The 25,377-nt window shown below is 41.1% G+C and overlaps 1 protein-coding gene across 2 annotated transcripts in view; it reads left to right on the top strand.

Annotated features, from left to right (window-relative positions):
* The window catches only part of lrba (LPS-responsive vesicle trafficking, beach and anchor containing), an 803,145-nt gene that overhangs the window by 1,753 nt on the left and 776,015 nt on the right, over positions 1 to 25,377 (top strand). The gene's annotated exons all lie outside the window — the stretch shown is intronic.

Below are 25,377 nucleotides of genomic sequence, written 5' to 3'. Positions count from 1 at the left end.
AGTACTTCCCTGCAATTAATTATTTCTTTTTGGGGGTAGGATAAATCCCTGGATTGATACAGCAACACAAATTATGAAGAATGTGCTGAAATCTCCCTTGTTACCTGTTCTGAACAAATATCAGTCAAAATATAGCTAACTGAGGCTAAATAAGAGTTATATCGTTTAATGATTTGATACTCTTTTGCTAATGTGACATGTTAGCTAGGAGTATTAATTTACTTAAGTATTGTTGCACAGTATTTGGGTAACAACTGAAAGAGCAAAATGTTGAAACTGCAATATGATATCTACATTATAACTTCTTAAAATTTGTGAATCCCAACTGTAAGCATGCAAATGGAGTTCATGTTGAAGCATGGGTGACATTAAGGGAGGGTATATTATTTATTAGGGTATACCTGCAATGTGGATGCATTTTTTGGCTACGTTAGTTGCAGTAATGTGGACATCCATTATATGTTAAGTTGCACTGTTCATGATCCTGATGTGCTGTCTAAATAGTGAGACTCAAATTTGTGCTTGTCATTTGTCAAAAAGAATGCTGGAATGAGATGTTGAACTTTCAGACAATCAAGCAAATGTGGATGAGATGTAGCGGTTACAGACCTGAAAAAAGAAATTTCTCATCTTGTGGCCTTTCTCTTATTCTGAGACTGTGACTGCTTGTACTCGACTCCTTGGATAGGGGACAAGCTCACCCTAGTGAGCCTTCTACAGACTTGCTTCAATCAGATTTGTCATCTGAACTCTGGAGAATACAGGCCTTGACTTCGTTTCTTAGTATGAAAAACAAGCTATGTTAGAAGCCATAAAGTATAATGAAGCTTGGTTTTACTTTCTGTTTGGCAAGTATATCCTTATTTAGATTAGCCCAATGCTATATAGAGTACACCGTGTGTGATCTTGCTTAGATCCTATATAACTACAGAAAGACTTCTTGACTCGTGTACTTAAACCCTTTCATAAAAACACCAACATGCCATTTGCTTTGTATTTGACTTGCTGCACCTATGTATTGGCTTTATTTCACCTGTGAACAGGGATGATCTGGTACCTTAAAGTTCAATGTTTTACATTCTCTTGAAAAATCCTACTATTGCTCAAGAAGAGCAGGTTCAGCTGCCTCAACAATTATCACCCAGTGGGACTCGCATCTACTGTGACGAAGTGTTTTGAGAGGCTGGTCATGGCTGGATTGAATTCCTGTCTAAATAAGGATGTGGATCGGCTGCAATTTGTCTACCACCACAATGGGTGTGCAGCAGATGAAATCTCACTGGCTGTCCAGTTAGCCTGGACAATAGTAATGCTTGAGTTAGGCTGCTGTTTATTGACTGCAGCTCAATGTTGAAAACAATCATACTCTTAGTTCTAATCAAAAAGCTTTAAAACTTAGGCCTCTGTACCTCTGTCTGCAACTTGACTTCCTTCCCGGAAGAGCACACTGTGTGCAAATGGGAAATAACTCCTCCTTGCTGTCGATCAACACTGGTGCACCTCAGGAATGCATGCTTAGTCCATTGCTCTACTCCTGCTACTGTAGCTAGGCACAGCTCAAACCATCTATAAATTTGCTGATGATACAGCTATTGTTGGCAGAATTTCAGATGATGATGAGGTGGTGTACAGGTAGATAGATCAGCTGGTATGTGGTATCGTGGCAACAACATTGCACTCAGTGTCAGTAAGACCAAGAAATTAATTGTGGACTTCAGGAAGGTTAAGTCGAGGGGAGACACCCCAGTGCTCATTGAAGGGTTAGCAGTGGAAAGGGTGAGCAGTTTCAAGTTCCAGGGTATCACAATCTTTAAGAATCTATCTTTGGCCGACATGTTGATGCAGTTACAAAGGTGACATGACAGTGGTTATATTTTATTAAGAGTTTGAGGAGAATTGATATGACACAAAAGATACTTGCAAATTTCCTACAGATGTACTGTGGAGAGTATTCTAACTGGTTGTGCCCCTGCATAGGATTGGGAAAGGCTGCAGAAAGCTTTAAACTCCATTAGCTTCTCAGCATCCAGGGAACCTTCAAAAGGTGATGCCTCAGAAAGGCTGCATCCATATTTAACGGCCTCCCTCACCCAGGACATGCTGCCTTCTCTTTGCTACCATCAAGAAGGATGTTCAGGAGTTTGCATACGCATGCTCAATGTTTTAGGAGCAGCTTCTTCCTCTCTGACTTCCAATTTCCGAATGGGCGATGAACCATGAACACTTCCTCAGTATTTTCCCCTCTTTTTGCACTGCTTGTTAACATTTTTTATATATACTTCAATGATAGTTTTTATTACAGTAATGTATTGTGCTGCTGCAAAGCAACAAATTTCATTACATATACTATGCCAGCGATATTAAACCTGATTCTGAAAATACTCAGCTTTTCTGCTTTGCAAGTGAAGTTGGATGACTACACATTTTTCCACATTATATTCCGCATGCCTTGTTCTCGTTCTCTCTCTCTCACACTCTCACACTCTCACACACTCACACACTCACACACCTACCTGTATCCTCTTGCCATCTTGCAATCCCAGTTAGATTTGCAACATCAGCAAACTTGGAACATTTGCGACAGTGTGCCAGCTTAAGACCAATTTCTCCTTATTTTTTGATTTATGAATGTTAAGCAATATTTCTGCTGTCCTGGTATATTCACCCCCAGCCCCCATCCATGTGCTCAACCTTCATTTACGATGACTGTTAAGTTTGAAAATCTTGCAGTTCAGATTCAGATTATCACATGTACGTGAAAATAGTGAAATGTGTTGTTTGCATTAAGAATCAACACCACCTGTGGATGTGCTGGGGGGCATTCCAAAGATGTGTTGCCTTGTATTCCAGACCCGTAGTATGCTCACAGTGCTTGGCAGAATAACTCAGAATGGGAAAAAAAAATATCCAACAAAACATGACAAGCATCAAAACAACAACAGTAAAACAAGCCATGTTCCTCCCTCCCACTCACGTACAAAGTTCTCTAACCCCAGGACAGGCAGTCTCCAGTCTTCAGCTTCCAGTCTCCGTTGGACTCTCAGATTTGCAGACATTGGTCTTTGAATTCCCTAGTGGATTCTCAGACTGGGGTGGGGATGGGGCTTCGGCCATTGGGCCTTGACTTTGGACTTCGGATTAACCTTCGATCTTCAGTATCGATCCTAGGACTGTCCAATGATTATGAATGAGGATTTTGAACTCCATACTCGCTGATGACAGGATCCTAAACACTAGGCCTTGACCTCCAGTCTTGCAAATCCATATACCAGGGGTCCAATGGCCTTCGTGCCTGCTGCCTGCATAGAACTCTGATCCCAGGACCTGTTGATGACTCACTAACCTGGGCTGGTGAGGGACAGCATCCCTTGTCCTCACTGGTCTGCTGGCCTGCCATTTGATAACGAATGTGCTTCATCACATGTCCATGTCTTTGGCCTTCGAAACTGGAGAGGAGACCTAGAGTCTGGCCTGACTTCTGACTTCCCTCATCCCTATTCTGAAACCCTAACCTGACCCTGGCTCTCCTCTCAGTTGCCCAAACATCCCCACGAACCTTAGGAACAACTAAACCTGAGCCACGTCTTAGAAGACTAGCCTAGCATTAACTTGACTGGAAGAAGTGCATCATGGGAACCAGCCACTGCTCTGTGGACTCTATATTATTGCCTCAGTAAAGCAGCTAGCATAATTGCAAGACCCTACCTAGCCTAGTCATTCTCTCTTCTCCCCACTCCCATCAGGCAGAAGATACAAAAGCCTTAAAGTGCATGCCACTAGACTCGAGGGCAGCTTTTATTCCATTGTTGTCAAACTCTTGAACGGACCTCTTGTACGATAAGATGGATCCTTGGCCTCACAGTCTCACTCTTGATGATCTTGCACTTTATCATTTACCCGCACTGCACTTTTTCAGTCGCTTTTGTTCTGTATTGTTATTGTTTTGCCTTATCTAGCTCAGTGCACTATGTGCTCTGTATAAACAGTATGCAAAACAGCTTTTCACTGTATCATGGTATACGTGGCAATAAAATACCTGTATCATTGAAGCTCCTGCATCTATTCCACCACACTTTCAAAGGACTTGGTAAATGAGTGAAGTATGACTTTCTTTAAGTCCATCCTGATATGCCTCACCAAGACCTTGCTTTTTTAAATTAAGGTCATTAAGTGGATATATATACCTGGATCTTTGTTCTTAAAGCATTTTTAGAATTGTGTCCTTTATATTGTTCCTTTTGATTCTTATCATCTCTCATTTATAAAGATGTAGAAATTTACATTAAATAACATTAAATTTCATCTGTCACCAAATCATTGCAGGCTTTCTCTCATCAATGCACTCAAACCTGCCGGTTGAGTGGTGGGAAGGAAGACAAATTAAATTTTAGCATTCATTTTGAGATGCCTAGAATATAAGAGCAAGGATATACTGCTGTGGCCTTGTAAGGCATTGGTCAGACTGCATTTGTAGTATTTTGAGCAGCTTTTGGTCTCTTATGTAAGAAAAGGTGTGCTGGCGTTAGAGAGGCTCCAGAGGAGGTTCACAAGAATGTTTCCAGGAATGAAAGGGTTGATGTATGAGGAACGTTTGATTGCTCTGGGCTCGTACTCGCTGGAGTTTAGAAGAATGAGGAGATTTTGCATTGAGACCTATTGAATATTGAAAGGCCTAGAGTGGACGTAGAGAGTGTGTTTCCTGTAGTGGGTGAGTCTTGAACCAGAGGGCACATCCTCAGAATAGAGAGTTGTCCATTTAGAACTGAATCACGGAGGAATTTCTTTAGCCAATGGGTGGTCAGCCTGTGGAATTTATTGCCAAGGACGGCGTGAAGGCCAAACCATTGAGTATATTTAAAACAGAGGTTGGTAGGTTCTTGGTTAGTCAGTGCATCAAAGGTTATGGAAGGCAGAAAAATGGGATTAAGAGAAATAATAAATCAGCCAGATTGGAATAGTGGAGTAGACGTGATGGCTGAATCGCCTAATCCTCTTCCTATGTCTTGTGGTCTTATTTGTTTAATTGACTGCTAATTCCATTCCTGATCATTGTTTCCAGGATGCTTTCCACCAACAAGGTTAAACTAATTGATTTTCAGTTATTTTTCAGAAGTACTAAAAACTAAGAGTCCAGTAAGAATGGGAAACTGAAGAAAATTTGTATTAATTAAACTCGGATGCTGAATAAGATGGTGAAACTGAAAAGTTGGATTCTAGGATTCTGATTTTCTGTATCGCAAAGAAGTTAACAGAGTGGTATCACATTGTTAAATTTAATAGATTCAGGTTCAATTCTTGAACATTGGAAGGTCACAAATGTGACTGTGCTATTGGGGAAAAAGGAAGGGAAAGATAAAATCAGGGTTACTAATTTGTAGCCTTAACATCACTAGTATGGAAAGTGCTGAAATATAAAATGAAGAAATACCGGATCATGTTTAAAAAAAAAAAAAAAAAAAAAATCCAGCTAAGTTTCATGGGTTTTTGAAAGCAAAATCTGATTTCAGTAAGATTCCAGTATTTAATTTGCACACTCACTTCACACCAGTGGGGGATAGTGAGGGAGCAGGGAAATACAATAACTAGACTGAGTTAAAAGTGCTTTGACATAAATGTTTTGCAAAAGAAGCAATACTAGCAAGAAGAAAATGATTTTCACGTAATTCTTCAGGTTGGAGTTCATAGAACATAGTACATAGAATAGTACAGCACAGTACAGGCCCTTCGGCCCACAATGTTGTACCAACCCTCAAACCCTGCCTCCCATATAACCCCCCACCTTAAATTCCTCCATACACCTGTCTTGTAGTCTCTTAAACTTCACTAGTGTATCTGCCTCCACCACTGACTTGGGCAGTGCATTCCATGCACCAACCACTCTGAGTAAAAAACCTTCCTCGAATATCCCCCTTGAACTTCCCATCCCTTACCTTAAAGCCACGTCCTCTTGTATTGAGCAGCGGTGCCCTGGGGAAGAGGTGCTGGCTATCCATTCTAACTATTCCTCTTATTATCTTGTACACCTCTATCATGTCTCCTCTCATCCTCCTCCTCTCCAAAGAGTAAAACCCTAGCTCCCTTAATCTCTGATCGTAATGCATACTCTCTAAACCAGGCAGCATCCTGGTAAATCTCCTCTGTACCCTTTCCAATGCTTCTGCATCCTTCCTATAGAGAGGCGACCAGAACTGGCCACAGTACTCCAGGTGTGGCCTAACCAGAGTTTTATAGAGCTGCATCATTACATCGCGACTCTTAAACTCTATCCCTCGACTTATGAAAGCTAACACCCCATAAGCTTCCTTAACTACCCTATCTAACTGTGAGGCAACTTTCAGGGATCTGTGGACATGTACCCCCAGATCCCTCTGCTCCTCCACACTGCCAAGTATCCTGCCATTTACTTTGTACTCTGCCTTGGAGTTTGTCCTTCCAAAGTGTACCACTTCACACTTCTCTGGGTTGAACTCCATCTGCCACTTCTGCATCCTATCAATGTCTCTCTGCAGTCTTCAACAATCCTCTACACTACCTACAACACCACCAACCTTTGTGTCGTCTGCAAACTTGCCAACCCACCCTTCTACCCCAACATCCAGGTCGTTAATAAAAATCACGAAAAGTAGAGGTCCCAGAACAGATCCTTGTGGGACACCACTAGTCACAATCCTCCAATCTGAACGTACTCACTCCACCACCACCCTCTGCCTTCTGCAGGCAAGCCAATTCTGAATCCACCTGGCCAAACTTCCCTGGATCCCATGCCTTCTGACCTTCTGAATAAGGCTACCGTGTGGAACCTTGTCAAATGCCTTACCAAAATCCATATAGATCACATCCACTGCACTACCCTCATCTATATGCCTGGTCACCTCCTCAAAGAACTCTATCAGGCTTGTTAGACACGATCTGCCCTTCACAAAGCCAGGCTGACTGTCCCTGATCAGATCATGTTTCTCCAAATGCACATAGATCCTATCTCTAAGAATCTTTTCCAACAGCTTTCCCACCACAGGCGTAAGGCTCACTGGTCTATAATTACCCGGACTATCCCTACTACCTTTTTTGAACAAGGGGACAACATTTGCCTCCCTCCAATCCTCCGGTACCATTCCCATGGACAACGAGGACATAAAGATCCTAGCCAGAGGCTCAGGAATCTCTTCCCTTGCCTCGTGGAGCAGCCTGGGGAATATTCCATCAGGCCCCGGGAACTTAACTGTCCAAATATATTTTAACAACTCCAACACCACCTCTCCCTTAATATCAACATGCTCCAGAGCATCAACCTCACTCATACTGTCCTCACCATCAAGTTCCCTCTCATTGGTGAATACAGAAGAGAAGTATTCATTGAGGACCTCACTCACTTCCACAGCCTCCAGGCACATCTTCCCACCTTTATCTCTAAACGGTCCTACCTTCACTCCTGTCATCCTTTTTTTCTTCACATAATTGAAGAATGCCTTGGGGTTTTCCTTTACCCTACTCGCCAAGGCCTTCTCATGCCCCCTTCTTGCTCTTCTCAGCCCCTTCTTAAGCTCCTTTCTTGCTTCCCTATATTCCTCAATAGACCCATCTGATCCTTGCTTCCTAAACCTCATGTATGCTTCCTGCTTCCACCTGACTAGATTTTCCACCTCACTTGTCACCCATGGTTCCTTCATTCTACCATTCTTTATCTTCCTCACCGGGACAAATTTATCCCTAACATCCTGCAAGAGATCTCTAAACATCGACCACATGTGCATAGTACATTTCCCTGCAAAAATATTATCCCAATTCACACCCGCAAGTTCTAGCCTTATAGCCTCATAATTTGCCCTTCCCCAATTAAAAATTTTCCTGTCCTCTCTGATTCTATCCTTATCCATGATAATGCTAAAAGTCAGGGAGCGGTGGTCACTGTGCCCCAGATGCTCACCCATTGAGAGATCTGTGACCTGACCTGGTTCATTACCTAGTACTGGATCTAGTATGGCATTCCCCCTAGTTGGCCTGTCCACATACTGTGACAGGAATCCTGGACACACTTAACAAACTCTGCCCCATCTAAACCCTTGGAACTAATCAGGTGCCAATCAATATTAGGGAAGTTAAAGTCACCCATGATAACAACCCTGTTACTTTTGCACCTTTCCAAAATCTGCCTCCCAATCTGCTCCTCTGTATCTCTGCTGCTACCAGGGGGCCTATAGAATACCCCCAATAGTTCACTCTTTGAGCTGGCTGAAGATTCAGCAGTAGTGTTCTGAAGGGGAAGAATTTTCAGTACTGTGGGCAGAGGACAAGTGAGTGTAGCTCGCCAGATTGGTGGCATGATCAGCCCCCTTTCATGCTGTACCATCCTGATTCCGCTCATTGAGGACCTGTTGACTGTTCTATGGAATTAACGGAACCTAAGATTGAATTGTTAATTGAATGGAAGTTTAGAATGGGCAATACTCATTTGTGGACATGATGACATAAACGTTTGAGTAAAGCACAGTTTGAGCACTGGTTGATGAGCTAGATGTCTTCAATAATGAAGAAGCGAGAGGTGTCCTAGTAACTTTTACGAGTGATTGTTGTCTTAATTATAAGACCAAAATGATAGTATTGGTGTTGGGCAACAGCATGCAGCTATGAAGCAATTTGGTTGATTTGGGAGCACTTGGGGCTTGGTTTTGCCAGAACGCATGAAAATACTGTGCATGTGGCAAGTGGTGAACATCCCTTTGTGTGTACAGCATGTTTATACAGAGTGAGCAGAAAGCCAATGGAATTTCTATAGTAAGCTGACTTGGGCATTATAATTACATTGATAGATTTTTAAGCAATTGTCTGGATCAAAATATACTTTTCGTACCTTTATCTGTAGGATTATGTAATGAGAGACAGGACTGAAAGTTAATTGGTTGTAAAATATTTTGTAATTTCCTGAGATTGTGAAAGGTGTCATATAAATTCTTGTCCATAAAGTTGCCAAACACTAAGTAATGTTTGATATGTTTCTAGTTTTGTATTTAATTTTCAGGTTTAAATTTTTGTATTTAAAAATCATGAGTGCCATAGATTGGTGGGTAGGGGGTGCAGGAACCAGATATATATATATAGTAATTCATTGGTTGCAAAGTGCTTTGAAATGTTTTCAAAGAGGTACAAAACACGCATCATCAATGGGTTACTGTGCATGTTATTTTCTCATCTAAGGAAGGATGTTAATGCACTGTAAACAGTTCTGAAAAGTTTTACTGGACATCTGCCCAAAAGGGTTAGGTTTACGGTGTTTGTGGCTGGAGTTTGAAAAATGAGAGGGTATTTGGTTGAAGCATAGAAGATCCTGCATGGTTTTGAAAAGGGAGATTATAGAACATGTCCTTTTGTGGGAGAAGCGTAAACTAGGGGTAATAATTTAAAAATAATTGGTCGTCTATTTAAGATGGGCAGAATTTCTCTAAAAATCATGATTTTAAAAAAATAGTTTTCTACCATAAAGGCCAGTGAAAACAATCTTAAAATATTTCTAAGGCAGTATCAGATGAACAATTTGGTAAGTAGTTGAAATGTTACTGCAAGTAAGATTAGTAATGATACTTAATTGTAAAGCAGGCTGCAGGGGCTTGGTGACCTGTCTGTTAATATAACTGTCATAATACATTCCGTTATGCATCAGTAACCACACCTGCAAATAGTCAATTGATTTTTTTTCCATGGGCTGTTTGTCAATCTACCAATCAATGTTCCAATGTAACAATGCTGCCTTAAGCTTGGCCTGGAGAGGAGGAGTCCCTCAGTATTGACCTGATGTTTGTCCTGAAGTGTCAGCTACCAGAACTGCTGGAAAACCAGACTGGCATCCCCAAAATCAACATTGTGTGTGTGCTTGAAATCTGAAATAAAACAAATACTAAAAATATAGTTAACTTTTGACCTTTGTACTTCAGAAGCATAATTGGGGTATTAGCAGATATAAAACTGAATTTTAAGTGTGAAAAATAAGAAACATCCCCAATTAGTTTACTACCTGGAAATGCACTTGTCAAGGGATTCATTTGCCGTAATGTGGCTGTTGATTTGCCCTGGATCCTTTTTCAACTTTTCAATTTCCATCCCTTTGCCAAAACCTTACTCCTGCCCCCCTACTCTTGAACAGGATTGTATGTGTATCACTACTTTTTTCTGCCTCTCATTGCCTAGGCAACAAATTATTCTTCAGGGCCTTGCTATGCTTTGCAAAAAAAAAAGTTTCAGAAATGTCTTGGTGAGCAAGGATGAACCATAAACACTTTTTGTCACAACTTACTGGCTCCCTGATCCTCCTCTTTTTTGTTTGCTTTGTTGACAGCAGTTGATGCATTCCTCTGCCCATAAATACAAATTTCTCTTCAGCATGTAAATACAATTATGAAGCAAGTGCGACAGTGTCTCTGCTTAGGAGTATGTGGAGATTCGGCATGACATCTAAAACTTTGACAAACTTCTAGAACTGTGTAGTGGAGAGTATATTGACTGGCTGCATCACAGCGTGGTATGGAAAACACCAATGCCTTTGAATGGAAAATCATACAGAAGATAGTGGATTCAGCCTGGTATATCACGGGTAAAGCCCTCCCAACTATTGAGCACATCTATATGAAACGCTGTCGTAGGAAAGCAACATCTATCATTAGAGATCCTCAGGACTCTTTATCTCATTATGTTCTCTTTATTTATTGCTATTTATTTATATTTGCAGTTGCACAGTTTGTCTTCCACACTCTGGTTGATCTTCCATTGATCCTGTAAAAATTCCTATTCTATAGTTTTGTTGAGTGTGCCCACAGGAAAATTAATCTCAGGGTTGTATGTGGTGACATATATGTACTTTGATAATAAAATTTACTTAGAGCTTTGAGATACCTTCTGTACAGCTCTGATCCCTTGTCTCTAGCTTCTCACACGTCAACCTGGCCTGAAGACACAAACATAGTATCCTTTCCATTGACGCTTTAGTACTCTCAAGCTTAGTTTCTAATCCTGTGTTACTGGCATCATTACCCTTGTCCAGCTGAATAATTGTTATGTCCATGAAAGAAAAATGTAATCATTGTTTTACCTTGTTAATTGTTTTTGTGTTGTGATAAATAATACTGAACTATTTCATGCAGTCACAGAGCAATGAAATTAGTCTTTAGGCTATCATGTTAATCTAAACTATCAAGTAACCATATTTACTATTCCTGCTTACCAGCATTTGATCTATATCCTTCTGTACCTTGGTTATTCAAGTGCTTTTCTAGATCCTTAATTGTTATTATGAATTTCTACATTGGAACAAAAAACCCCACCAATGAAAAGGAGATTTATACAGTGCAAAACTAATGTGTCTGATGTACAATTGATAACAGTAAAGAAAAAGCACCCAAAATAAAATCATATAAAGTTAGTTTCCACCCCACCCTCCCACTATGCACTCCAAGCCAACTATTACGATATGAAGAAAAGTTGATCAGAGCTTTTGTCGCCACAGAGCTGTGAATATAAAAAAAAGTGTATTGCCTACCTAAACTATAATATATTTCACATCATAAAAAAATCCATAAAAATTAACCAAAAAAGAAAGCTAGTTGTAAGGGACTAAATCACTGAAAGAAAAAGGAAGATAAACCTTTAATCTAAAGAGGAGTTATGAAAATAGTCAAGAAAAGGACTCCACACTTTATGGAACTTTATGTCCGAATTAAGAAGTGAATAATGAATCTTTTCAAGGTCTAAGCAGGACATAATGTCTCTAAGCCATTGACCATGAGTGGGTGGGGCAACATCTCTCCACCTAAGAAGAACTAAACGTCTGGCCAAAAGAGAGGCCAAAGACAATGTTCGGCGTTTAGTCGGACTCAAACTCGTGTCAACTTCACCCAAAATGCCAAAAAGAGCAATCAAAGGGTTAGGTTCTAAATGGCAATTAAGGCTATGGGATAATGTTAAAAAGACATCTCTCCAAAATTTCTCCAAACTGGGACAAGCTCAATACATGCGGATAAGAGAAGCCTTGCCCGCTATACACTTGTCAGAAAAGGGACTAATATCAGAATAGAACTGCGATAATTTGGCTTTAGACATATGAGCCCTATGTACAACCTTGAACTACAAAAGGCACTGGTGAGCACATAAAGAGGTTGAGTTAACTGACTTTAAGAATTGAATCCCAAACCTTGTTAATCCTCTCATTAGATATACTCTGAGAATATGGGCTCAGTTCAGAAAACATTAGTCTTTATGGTTTCTCCCTCTCTAGTCCTATCTTTCATAATCATCTTTTCCGACTTTCTATGCAAGACTTAACATTTCATGATTGGTACAGAAAGAGCATCAGGCGTTTTGAAGATCTTTTCATAGACAATTGTTTTGCAACTTTTGAACAAGTGTCTGCAAAGTTTAATCTACCTAATACTCATTTCCTTAGATATCTTCAAATTAGACATTTTATTAACCCTTTAATACCAAATTTTTCTGAGGTGCCTGGAAAAAATGTTGTGGTCTTGTTTCTTTGTATAAACCCATTGGGTAAAAGTTTAATATCTACTATTCATGATAAGTTAGTGACCTTGATAAAATTAGAACTGCCTGGGAGCATGATTTAAATATTTCTCTGTCCAACGAGGTTTGGGATTCAATTCTTCGATCCTTAATTGTTGTGAGAGTATCTGCCTCCACCCACTTGGGCAATGTGTTCCTGAATCCAACCACCCACTGAGTGATAAAGGCCTTCCACAGATCCCCTCTTCAACTCCTGCCTCTTACCCTAAAGCCATGACTTCTAGTTTTACACACCTTTTATAAGGAAGGGTTTCCTATTGTCTGTCATAATCTTGGAATTGGTTCATTATTCTCACATGTCCTAAGGTACAGTGAAAAGCTTGTCTTGCATACTGTTCATACAGTACAATTCATTTCACAATGCATTGAGAGAATACAAAATGAAGCAATAACAATGCAGAATAAAGTATAACTACAGGGAAAGTACAGTACAGGTGGACAATAAAGAGTAAAGTAGATTTGTGAGAAGTTCATCTTAGTACTAGAACCATTGAATGTTGTCCTTTGTGTGACTTCTATCAACTACTCTGCAGCATCTTCCACTCCAGAAAAAAACAAAACCTGCCTATCCTGTCTCAGGCAACATCCTGCTGTATCTTTTCTCTTCCCTCGTAATGCAAGCATGTTGTTCTGATACTGTGTATTTTTAATTTGTATGTGTTTTATGAAAATCTCAACTTCTATATATTTGTCAAAAATATTTACAGACATTGTTTCTAAAAGAGAAAAAGCAGGTATGTTACAAAGTGGTGAGAAAACTTTGGCGTTTTCAAGTTTAACTTATAAAGATAAGTAAGAGTAATTAACCATTTAATATCAAAAAAATTAAACAAGTCTGGAAGACCTGAAAATAAGGTTAAAGGTCCCAAAGAATTCAATTGACCGTAGTTCAGGAGAGAACATTATAGTTTAAATTCTTCTTGGGCTTCAAGCCGGGTGGAGGTATCGATTATAAAAGACATTTCAATGACAAACTCTGCCATCTTTTTCAGAGATGATTCCTGGTAAGTCTAGTTCAGTGGTATTTATACCCCTGTAGACCATCCCTCCTGATTGGTTACTCCTCATCCAACCAGGTTGCTGCTCTCCCACTTCGTTTGCAATCAAATTCCAGTTCTTACTTGGAGTGAAACCTTAATCCTTGTTTACAATTCTTTTGCCCTAGTTTTATTTCAATGGCTTCCTTTACCATGCGGTCTCAAAAGCCATGGGCACAGTTTTGTGCTGTCAAAGTCAATTCTACAACCATTACCAAAGCAGTGTTCTGCTACCACCAATTTCTCTGGGTAACCCAAATGGATACACCTTCTGTGCTCCTTGATGTGGGTTTTCACCACGCATCCCATCTGGCCGATATACAGTATGCTGTTCTGCAATCACAGGGAATCTTGGAAACGCCAACCGACTTAAGTCCCAGGTCATCTTTGACCTGCCTATTTTGTGATTTGACCTTCCTTATGGGTTTATAGATGGTATTAATCTGTTATTTCTTCAGGAACTTGACGATCCTTCCAGAGACTGTTGAAATATAGGCAAGACAGGCAGTAGGGATGTGTGCCTCGTTGTTAGGTTTCCTGATTTTTCTGTCAGCCCTTTTAAGGGCCCGACTGATTTCCTTCACCTTGTAGCCATTCTGTAGGAACATCATGTGTAATTGTCTTATTTCACTTATCTCTATGGGGAGGAAGTTCACCACAATATTTGTCGCTTTCTATTCTTTGTTCTTTATGCTTTCTTCTAATAGGCCGGGACAAAGACGTTATCCCGAAGTTCGCGAGGTTGCATTCTGTGGTAGTTTCTCTGGAGGGTAAACACATTCTACAACGAGCTAGCCAAGCATTGATTAGAGAGTGTGTCCATTACATGAGATCCTCTGTGGACGTCAATGCGAACAGATTACTGTCTCTTCAGCTGGAATTGTCAGCCCTCTTGTCTCCTAGTGATTAGGAATACATTGACAGGTCCATCACTGCCCAAGATGAACTAGTTTCCCGAAGGAACATTGCAAGGCAGGTGAGGAAATATGATAAACTATCCAAATAAACTGCAGTCACCCCACCATTGGACCCAGAAAGGATTGTCCTCATTCAAACTGGGCAAAGCATCGACAAGGTGACCAGTAGACAAAGAGAATGCAACAGTCCTGATGTTCTCCGAGGAATATCACAGGAAAGTCCAACAGATTCTGGATGATCCCCCTACAGAGTTCTAAGCAGCATCCCATGGATTCGAATGTGAGGATGATCTCTGCTTTACTGAGGAAATCTGGACTGCCAGTAGACATATGCAAGACACTTCCTTGGGCGCTGGTACCACCGAGATCTTACAGGCTCCCTAAGATGCCCAAGGAGAATTTTTCCCTCAGGCCTTTGGTCAGTGAGCTATTCTCCAACTCACTACCTTACAGCTGTTAGCATCCTATCATGAATTCAATCGACTTTGTAAAAATGATAACCAACATCCAGCTGATCCAGGAAGACACAATGCTTAGTTTGGTGTGGTGTCCTTGTTCACGAGAGTTCCCATTAAGGACAGTTTGGTCCTTCTGCAGTCAAGGTTTGATAAGGGTACCAGTGACCTTTTTGAACACACCCTTAAATCAACATACTTCCTCATTAAGTAGAACTACTTTGAACAAAAGGATGGCGTGGCCATGGGATCACCCTTGTCACCATCTGTTGCTAATTTCTAAATGGAGGACTTTGAGGAGAGGGCTCTGAATTCATCGCCCATACACCCCAAATGCTGCTTCAGATATGCTGATGACACCTCGTAGTGTGGTCTCATTTCTTCCAGGCACTCCACAACTATCTGAGCAGTACGCACCCAAACATTCAGTTTATAATGGAGATAGAGAAGAATGGATGACTCCTGTTCCTGGACACTAATACGACACAAACTGACGGTAGCCTCGCACATGGTGTCTATTGGAAACCTGCTCTCACGGACTTGTAACTCAGTATTAACAGCCGCCATCACGCTTCCCTATGTAGAGTGGTTCCTTCTACTTTGATTAACCGTACATAAACTCTTTTGGACTTGGAGAGTCTCCCTGGGGAAATAAGATGATTACTCATGATGTTCCTACAGAGTGTCTACAAGGAGAAGGGAATCAATGGAGCTCTTAAAAGGGCTGACGGGAAAACCAGGAAACCAAACAAGAGGAGGAACCCATTGCTTACCACCTGTCTTTTAATGGTTTCTGGAAGGATCGCCTCGATCCTGAAGAAATACTGGATTAATATCATCTGCAAACCTGTAAAGAAGCTCAAAACACAACTTATGTGGGTCAAAGATGACCTGGAACTTGGGCTGGCTGTCGTTTACCGGATTCCCTGTGAATGCAGAACAGCATATATTGGCCAGACGGGATGTGCAGTGGAAACCCACATCAAAGAGCAGAGGAGGTTTATCCATTGGGTTACCTGGAGAAATCAGCAGTATCAGAACACTGCATTGGCAATGGCTGTAGGATTGACTTTGACAGCACAAAACTACTGTGCCATGCCCATGGTTTTTGGGACCACCTGGTGAATGGAGTCATTGAAATAAAACTGGAGGAAAAGAATTTTAACAAAGAGGAAGGTCTTGCTCTAACTAAGAAAAGTATCTGAAACAAAACCATTTCGTTGATACGTCAGTGCAAAAGGCTGGCATAGCAGGCTTCTCGGGATGCCCTGAACATACCAGCGTCATATGGCATCAAATCCAGATGGCAAAGAAAGAAAGGATCTGCATGTCTTGTTCCTCAACCCGGCCAACGCCTATGGATCAGTTCCTCATTCTCTACTGTGGACTGCTTTTGAATTCTTTCAGGTGCCTGCAACAACAACAAATCTGGTAAAACACTACTTCCAGGATCTGCAAGTTTGTCTTACAACATCAGACTTCACCACAGTGTGGCAACCACTGGAAGTAGGCATCATAGTGGGGTGCACCATCTCCCCATTGGCCTTTACTATGTCAATGGAGCTCGTTATCAGAGCTTCAAAATGGGTTGCGGGAGGAAAAGGGCTACAGTTTGGTCAACGGTTACCACTGATACGAGCCTATACGGACGATATAACAATACTGACGACAACTGTCCCCTGCACCAAGAGACTTCTGGAAAAGCTTCATCAAAACTTCACATGGGCGAGGATGAAGATCAAGCCCAGCAAGTGCAGAAGCATCTCCATTGTCAAAGGTCAAGTCACGGATAAAAGATTTCATATTGATGGAACACCTGTCCCAAACTGTTCCAGAAATGCCAGTGAAGAGCTTGGCCGATGGTATGATGCTAAGCTCAAGGACCTTGAGCAGTTTAAACAACTAAAAAAGGATATCATCATGTACATAGCTCACATCAACAAGACCTGGCTGCCAGGAAAACTCAAGCTGTGGTGCTTCCAGTTCGGCATACTCCCAAGACTCATGTGGCCTTTAATTAGTGTACGAAATCCCCATCAGCAAGGTTGAAAAGCTCAAAAGAGTAATTAGCACACATGTAAAACAGTGGCTTGGACTTCCACGGTGCTTAAGTCCTGTTATACTGTACGGGAATGGCAAATTGGAATTACCAATTGCAAGTCTTGTGGAAGAATTCAAATGCAACAAAGCAAGATTGGTCATGACCCTCACTGAATCTGAAGATACTGTTATTCGAACAGTGCCCCCCCCCCCCAGTGTGGCAACGGGGAGGAAGTGGACCCCATCTGAAGCTGTTCAGATTGCTAAGTCTGCTCTTCACTTCAGGGATGTGGTTGGCCAAGTCCAACATGGGAGAGCCGGCTCGGGCTCGTCCCAAAAGCTCCTCAGTGGCGCAAGGCAACATCAGTGCAGAAGAGACGGCTCGTGGTGGAGGAGTTGAGACGACAGGAGGAGGCAGAGTGAAACGCCAGGGCCGTCTCAATGGCCAAGCAGGGCCAATGGACTAATTGGGAGAGCCTGGAAAAGAGGAAACTTAGCTGGCATGACATCTGGGAGATGGAGGGATCTCGGCTAAGTTTTGTCAGCAGAGCTACTTATGACCTCCTACCCACACCCCAGAACCTGAACCAGTGGTGGGGAGAAGACCCGGCTTGCTTTCTTTGTCAAGCACCTGCATCACTAAGGCACATTTTAACAGGATGCACCTCGAGCCTCATCCAGGGGCGGTACACTTGACGGCATAACCAAGTTCTCAGACAGCTGGCATCAATCTTGGAAAACAGGCGAATCACCACAAATGCTGTCCCACAAACATCGGCAGGAAATGTCCACATCACACGATTTGTACCAGCAGGTCAACCTCCAGAGCACCATATAACATCAAAAGATGTAAGCATTCTGCAGGTTGCTCGGGATTGGAAAATGGATGTGGACTTGGGGGAGAAAAGACTTGTTTCCCTCAGACATTGCGGCTACAACACTCCGGCCAGACATGGTCCTGTGGTCCACAACAGCCAAGCTGGCATATGTTGTGGAATTGACAGTACCATGGGAAGATGGTGTCGAAGAAGCTTATGAGACGAAAAAGACCAAGTACTTTCAACTGGCAACTGAAGCTGCCCAGAATGGCTGGAAGACCAAGATTTTCCCTGTAGAAGTGGGATGCTGGGGATTCGTTGCTACATCTACGACCAGTCTATTGAAGAAGATGGGGTGAGGAGAGTGCTGGAAGTCAATAGTTAACAGGGTGGGAGAGTGGAAACCTAGTTGGATGAGGACTAACCAATCAGGAGGGATGGACTACATTGGTATAAATACTACTGGACTAGACATGCCCAGGGATCATCCCCAAAGAAGCTGCAGAGTTTATCATCGAAATGTCAGTTATAATTGATAACTGTACCCAGCTTGAAGCCCAAGAAGAGTTTATTCATCACGTACGCTGGGAAAGCATTAGATCCTTCTTCAAGATTCTAGTTTATATTTGAGGAAATTAAGTGGCTAGAAGTAGACAAATAGAACTTTGGAAGCTGAGAGATTATTAATGCTGCTTTTAATTTGATAGTTTCACTTTATAGACGTCACATGAAATTTGAATTACTCTTTGTAACCAATTCCACTTAATTCTATTGTAGAATTTAAGTTATTTTCAGAAATGCATTAGTAGAATTGAAATTATGTCATATCGGAAAGAGTTCTGTTGGTTGTAATGAAAGTAGATCACTGAACATTGCAATCATGTCTGTATTTATAATGGGTTTTTAATTTACTGGGAGGAGCAAGTGTTTCAGATAGCATTTCTCAGTTGGCTTAATTTTCTCCTCCTTTTTCCCCCCCACTCCCCCAATCTTATTTGAGTGTCTAGGACTGTAAATCATGGGTGAGTTGCTCCCTGGTCTTTGTTAGGTTTGTTCCCGACCTGATTTTGAGAGAAGAGTCGAGCTGTGTTTTCTTCTTCTAATTATTTTTTTAAAAAAGTGCACCTCTTTAGTGCTTGTGGTATAATAACAATAATTTCACCTCTTTCCCATATCACATTTCTTTGTTTCCGCCCCCCCCCCCGCCCCAGGAATTGTTAAATTTATAGAACTTGAGTCCAGCATAGCAAGATCATAGGTAATGCTATCAGCTTAATTAGCATATTTTCCAATGCAAGTGCAGCATTTTGCCATGATAGCCCAATATAGTTTGAAGTTACTGTAGAATTTTGCAACTAATGGTTATCTTGAATGCCTAAGGAAGTGAATGTTCTCTTTAATATGCACAATTCCTATAAAATATTTTACTTCCTGTAAACTTTGCGATGGTGGCTTTTGTAACTGAATGTTTTCTTGTTCTCTTCCCAAACTGGAGTTTCTCCTTTGTAGTAACTATGCTATCTGGCTGAAGATAAAAATGCCCTGTAAGAGACTCCTGTTGTAACTGTTCTAGTTCCCAACAACACCCTTTCTTCATTTGGAATCATTCTGCTCCTGATGGGAAAATTTCAGGCTATATAGACAGAAGAAGAGAAGAATGCAAAAGGTATTGGGAAGGTAGAGAGTAAACAGAGCTAAGAGTGGATATAGATCATGAAAGAGGTGGTGGTGGCACAAGAAAGGAAAGGAGCTGAGGGGCTGGGGAAGTAGAGAAGGCCGGAGGAACAAAGTAATATTGGTGAATGAGACAATGAAGCGGACACAAAAAGAGGGACACAAACATTGAGAAAAATATAAAAAGTGGGAGCCAGAGGTATATACCCACAGCATCTTCAGCATACCCTGCTATTCAATAACATTATGAAAAACAATTCCAGAAAGACACTTCCCTCATTCTGTTCCTTAATTCAAGTAGTGTCTCCGTATCCATGGATCCTTGTCCAACTATATTTGGCTCAGAATCTCGCAGTGAAAGAGAAGGAAAGGGAAACGTACAAGGAGAGATTAGCAACTAGAGGAAGAAATTGAGAGTACGGTTATTAATGTATATAATAAGATTTGCAAGATGGTAATGAGCTGAAAGCCAAGGTCATGAGTGATAGAGAATTTTGTAATAAAAATCTAATTGATGTTCGGCAGAGAAAAGGAAACTTATATAGTAAAGGTACAAACAAGATAGATTAAGTAAGGCGAATGAAAGAACATAGAAATGTACAACCCTTTTGGCCCTTAATATTATGTCGCTCTTTTAACCGTACTCAAATGCAATCTAACTTTTCCCTCCCGCTTGGCCCTCCTTTTTCCTTTCATCCATGTGCTTGTCTAAGTCTCTTAATTGTCCTTAATATATCTGCCAGTGTTACCACAAATGCAGTGCATTATACACACACACACACACACACACACACACACACACACACCTACCACTATCTGTGTTTCAAAAAAAATAATTTGCCTCTGATAAATTACCCCTATAGTTTCCTCTATTCACCTTTTGTCATTTGAGCAGAGAATGAATTTTTAGCCAACCTTTCTTGGAAAAAAATGCTCCTTAAGCTTGGCTTACCTTTCTCAAAATCATTCTTTCTCTTTCATAAATTTTAAAAACATAAGGGAACTATAATAAATTTCACAATTCTGGGTCCAACTTGAAATAAACACACATGGATCTCACCTTTATCTGAAATTAGATGGTTTCTATCCTTGCTCGACGTTTGTTAAACAAGAAAAAGCTTGCTCACACTTGTAAGAAGTTGAAGACTGCAGCAAAATGTTCATTGTTTTCCTGTGCATGGCAGTATACTCTTTCACAGAAATCCAGAACTTGTCCAGGGCAGTTAAGTAAATCTCATCTTGAGTGCATGATCAGAGTGTAGCACATGAAGTTCTTTCTCTTCTCTCAAAGTCAAATTCTTGGGATAAGCAGAAGATTCAGAGAAAGGGTCCCTCATAAACTTGTCATACACTTGTGTTGAAAGAGAGGAAAGTACTCTTCAATCTTGTTCTGCAGTTCTTCCAAGTGGTTTTCTTTTCTCTTTCCAATATTTTTATTAAATTTCATATACACAAATACAGAATTCATAAGGATACTTAGTACAAATCAAAATAAGATAGCATGAAATGCACGATATATAAATCACACTGATACAATCACGGTATTCCATATTCATGATCAATCAAATAAAATATGATACGGTTAATTATATTATAAAAAAGAATTCTATACCCACTACCAAGACAAAGCTGGTTAGTTTAAAAAAAGAGGGGGGAAAAAAGTGTACTTTACCATATAGTGTTTTATAATAATGGCCCAGATCTATATTTTAATAACAATAACAATTCAAAGATTTTTTAAATAGTTCAGAAAGGGTCCCCATAGCATTTGAAAATCTTGGTTAGAATCAGAAATCGAACAACGAATCTTCTCTAAATTTAAACATGACATAACATCGCATAACCATTGAGCATGTGTTGTGGGGGGGGGGGGAACAACCTCCTTCCATTTAAGCAAGATCGCCCTCCTAGCCATGGAAGAAATAAAAGCGAGTACCCGCAAATGAGAAGGCTCCAAAATTATAGCTCTTTCCTCAACAATACCAAATAAGACAGTCAAAGGATTGGGCTTAAAATTAACTTAAAAAAGTACAGAAAAAGTTTGGAATACATCTTTCCAATATTTTTCAAGGCTCAAACATGACCAAAACCTATGAATTAATGAAGCGTCTCCATTATTACATCTGTCACAATAAGGAGATATCTGCAAAAAAACGAGAGAGCTTGTCTTTCGACATATGAGCCCTATGTATCACTTTAAATTGTAGGGGGGAATGATGAGCACATAATGATGAAGAATTAACCATTTTGAAAATAACCCTCTAGGTCTCATCAGATAATGAAGTCTGTAAATCCTTTTCCAAATCTTTTTTAAATTTTGTCTAAAGGAGCCATTATCAGTCCCAACAACAGACCATAAGTATAAGATATTGAGCCATTATCAAAAGGTTTCAAATTAAAAATTACATCTATTATGTTCTTATCCAGGCTAGTAGGAAATATATGTAGTTTAGATCTTAAAAAAATCTCTAATCTGTAGATATTGAAAAAAGTGGGTATTTGATAGGTTATATGTCACTGAGAGCTGCTCAAAAGAAGAAAGATACTCTCCAACAAACAGATCCTGAAATTGTTTAATGCCTAATTTATCCCATTCTTTAAAAAACAGATCAGTCGTAGATGGTTTAGAAAAAATTAGAAAAAATAGGACTAGAAAGGGAAAATCTCAATAAACCGAAATGTTTTCTAAACTGTAGCTAGATCCTCAGTGTGTTTAACTACCAAACTGTCAGTTAATTTATTTAAAGATAAAGGAAGAGAGGATCGAAGAGGAGAAATAATAGAAAATTTCGTAACAGAGTTGGCTTCCAAAAAGACCCATATTGGACAATCCTCACGATTAATATAATATAATAGATTAGATTAGATATTATTTCATTTGCAACATGATTTTCCCAAAGATCCAGTTTCTTTTCAGATCCAAGAATCTTGTCAGTTGAAGTGAATACATTTTCTGCAGGGGCCTTGAGGAGACTGGATCAGATGATGAAAAATATATGCTAAGTAGGCAAATTTTTGCAGCCATTCTTCATCATCACAACACTTAGCAAAATATGGCCTACTGTTTTCTTGAACGTACTCCTGCAATGCACCTTTCAGCTCAAACACCTTGTTGAGAACTCTTCCTCTGCTAAGCCACCGGATTTCTGTATGTCATAGGAGATTGGTGTGTTCTTTGTCCAGGTTTTCAGTTCTTTTAAACATTCTCAAGTGAGGTGGTCTTAAAACTACTAAATAACTTGCTTCCTGAGGCCTTTTACTGATTGTGACTTTATTTTCAAAAGTTTTAATCTGTTTGTTTTGAGATTCCAATAGTTGTTTAAAATAATCAGCACTTATTTGTGGCTGTGATTTGTAGTTGTGCCTTTTCAATTTTACTGGAACCATTGCTACATTTGTAAGTTGTTTGCCATAGATTAGGCACAATGGAATAGGACAACTTGGATCACCAGTCCATGTAAAACCCATTGATAAGTAGCTTTTATTGTAAAGATATGGTACTGGTTGATTACTTCAGTTCCACCCACTTTTTGTCTCCAGGACCCAGAAAAGGCTGGTGGACAATTTCTGGGTCAACAGGAGGTATTGGGTCCTGAGTCTTCCAATCGCAGATGGTGATCAGTCATTGGTGTGTGTGTGCACCCAGCTGGTGGCTCTCTGCCTCAGGACCCTGCAGAGATACCTGCACAGTGACCATCCTCTGTGATGGCATGAGCTGGCGATGCACTGTCTCTGCTGGGGACACTGCCTGCAGGAGGACATACAGCTTCCAGTAGACAGCATCAGCCACGCCACTTTGAGGGAACTGCCTCACTTTACCAAGAGGTGTTGAGGGTATGGGGTCTAGTCTCATCCAGACAGGGTGCTCCTGTGCCAGTGGGGGTTGGTGCTCTACTGCGAGGTGGATTGGTCCCCATTGAGGGGGCTTGGGTAAGTGGAGTGGTTCCAGCTGCACCACCACCTGATGGGTTGGAATTGCTCATCGGACCCAGGCCTCAGGATACCATGCGGGACAGGGTGCTGCATAATGTGAGCAGGTTCTGCATAACATGAGCCATCTCACAGGGATGCCTGCCATGCCTTGCTGTGACGCTTTAAAGTGTTTCTTGTACGGGCTGGTCTTGCACATCTGTCACTTTCTTGCCTTCATCTGCTGACCAGACTGGCCTTAGCGATCTGTTTTACCATCTGGCAGCAGAGGAGGTCCCCAGTGGAAATCTTTATGCAGGGGTCCTTCCCTTGTACATTGGGGAGCTGGGGTGGAAGGTGTTGCATAGGGCAGTACCGTGCAACAGGTTTTTAAGCAGGTTCACCATCCTGATATAGAGTGTGAGGGGTTGCAGCCCAGCTTTGAGTATCTGAGGGGACTGTTGCTCAGGTCCAGGTTGCACTTCAGCGCTGTGCTCCTCACATACGGGCACCCAGTCCAGAGGGGGGCGGGTCACAAGGAGGATCTTGCTCCTGGGCCTGGCCAAGATGGCCATTCATGGGTCTAGGGAGTGGGAAGTCAAGGGCTGTGCCGGAGCTGACTACCTACCCCTCTTCCGTGGATACGTTCGAGCCTGGCTGTCCTTGGAGAGGGAGCATGCGGTCACAATGTGTACAGTGGGGGATTTCTGGGGGCAGTGTGGCCCCACAGGGAATTAACTGTTTTATAGACAGTAGTAAACGTATTTTAATTTGAATTTATTCAGTCTTGTAAATAATGTTTGTATTTGTTGTGTAAATAAACTTTTGTAGTTTTATTTTTAAAAAGACTTTTTTGTGTCTGTTGTTGAAATGACTCAAGGTGGACTGCCTGCTGACAATGAAGTGACTCGGAAAATTGCAATTCTTCATCATTAACCTTATCAGAATTGTCCGTAGGCCTTGGCCTAGAATCCCTCTCACACCTTTTTTTAAAAAAAAAAACACACCACACTGGACTGTCTTCAGAATGAAAATTTCCCTCCAATTTTTGACTACACTGGAAGTTTGTTCGCTCCCATAAGTCAGTCGGCAGCGCATAATGGGAAGTTGGGGGAGGTAATTTGGGAGGGAGAGGCTGACATCACAGCCTAAGTTGGGTGAGTCCATCAATGCTTGGAAAATGTACTTTGCACTTTTCATCAGCCTACTGTCCTCCCATCTGTGCAATACAGCACTCACCATCAGCCTACCAGCTTCCCCTCCATGCAATACAGCACTCATCATCCGTGCTCCCCTCCAATATAGTGCTCACCAGCTAACAACCTACTATCCTCTCCTCCTTGCAATACAGCCCTCACCAATTATCAATGGCCTCTGCTTTCTCGTTTTGAAAAACTGAGAATGGACTCAACCAAACACAGTCCTGCTGTGCACTGCCACACTGTGCTGAGAGACCTCTAACGAGATTGCTCCCGGGGCTGCTTGGTCACTGCCCACCACTGCGAGTGCTAGCATGACGTGTTGCCCAAAGTTCAAAAAACAATGTTTATTTCCTTCAATCATGATCCCTCGCGGAGCCCCGGTAGAGTGAGATTAAAAGTATTGGTGTTTTGAGGAGATGGTGTGCTAATGAATGAATCATTGAAAATTCATCGGCTGAGAATCATTCACCATAGAAACAGGCTCTTTGGTGACTACTTTCATAATATCTACCACCTCCTGTGTTTTTTAAAAAAAACATTTAACTTTCTCTGATATACACCCCCCACCCCCTATGCTTTCCTCCATTCACCTTAAAATTATGCCCCCTCATATTAGCCATTTCTGATCTGGGGAAAATGTCTCCAGCTGTCCACTCCATCCATGCCCCTTGCATCTGGTAAATTAAGTTGCTTCTCATCCATCAAAGTTCAAAGTATGTTTATTATGTAAGTACATATATGTCACCATATACAGTGTTGAGATT

Source organism: Mobula birostris, chromosome 4 (assembly GCF_030028105.1).
Source record: "Mobula birostris isolate sMobBir1 chromosome 4, sMobBir1.hap1, whole genome shotgun sequence".
Classification (NCBI taxonomy): Eukaryota; Metazoa; Chordata; class Chondrichthyes; order Myliobatiformes; family Myliobatidae; genus Mobula; species Mobula birostris.
Note: the sequence above shows the minus strand (reverse complement) of the source record. Positions and strands in the feature narration are given on the sequence as shown.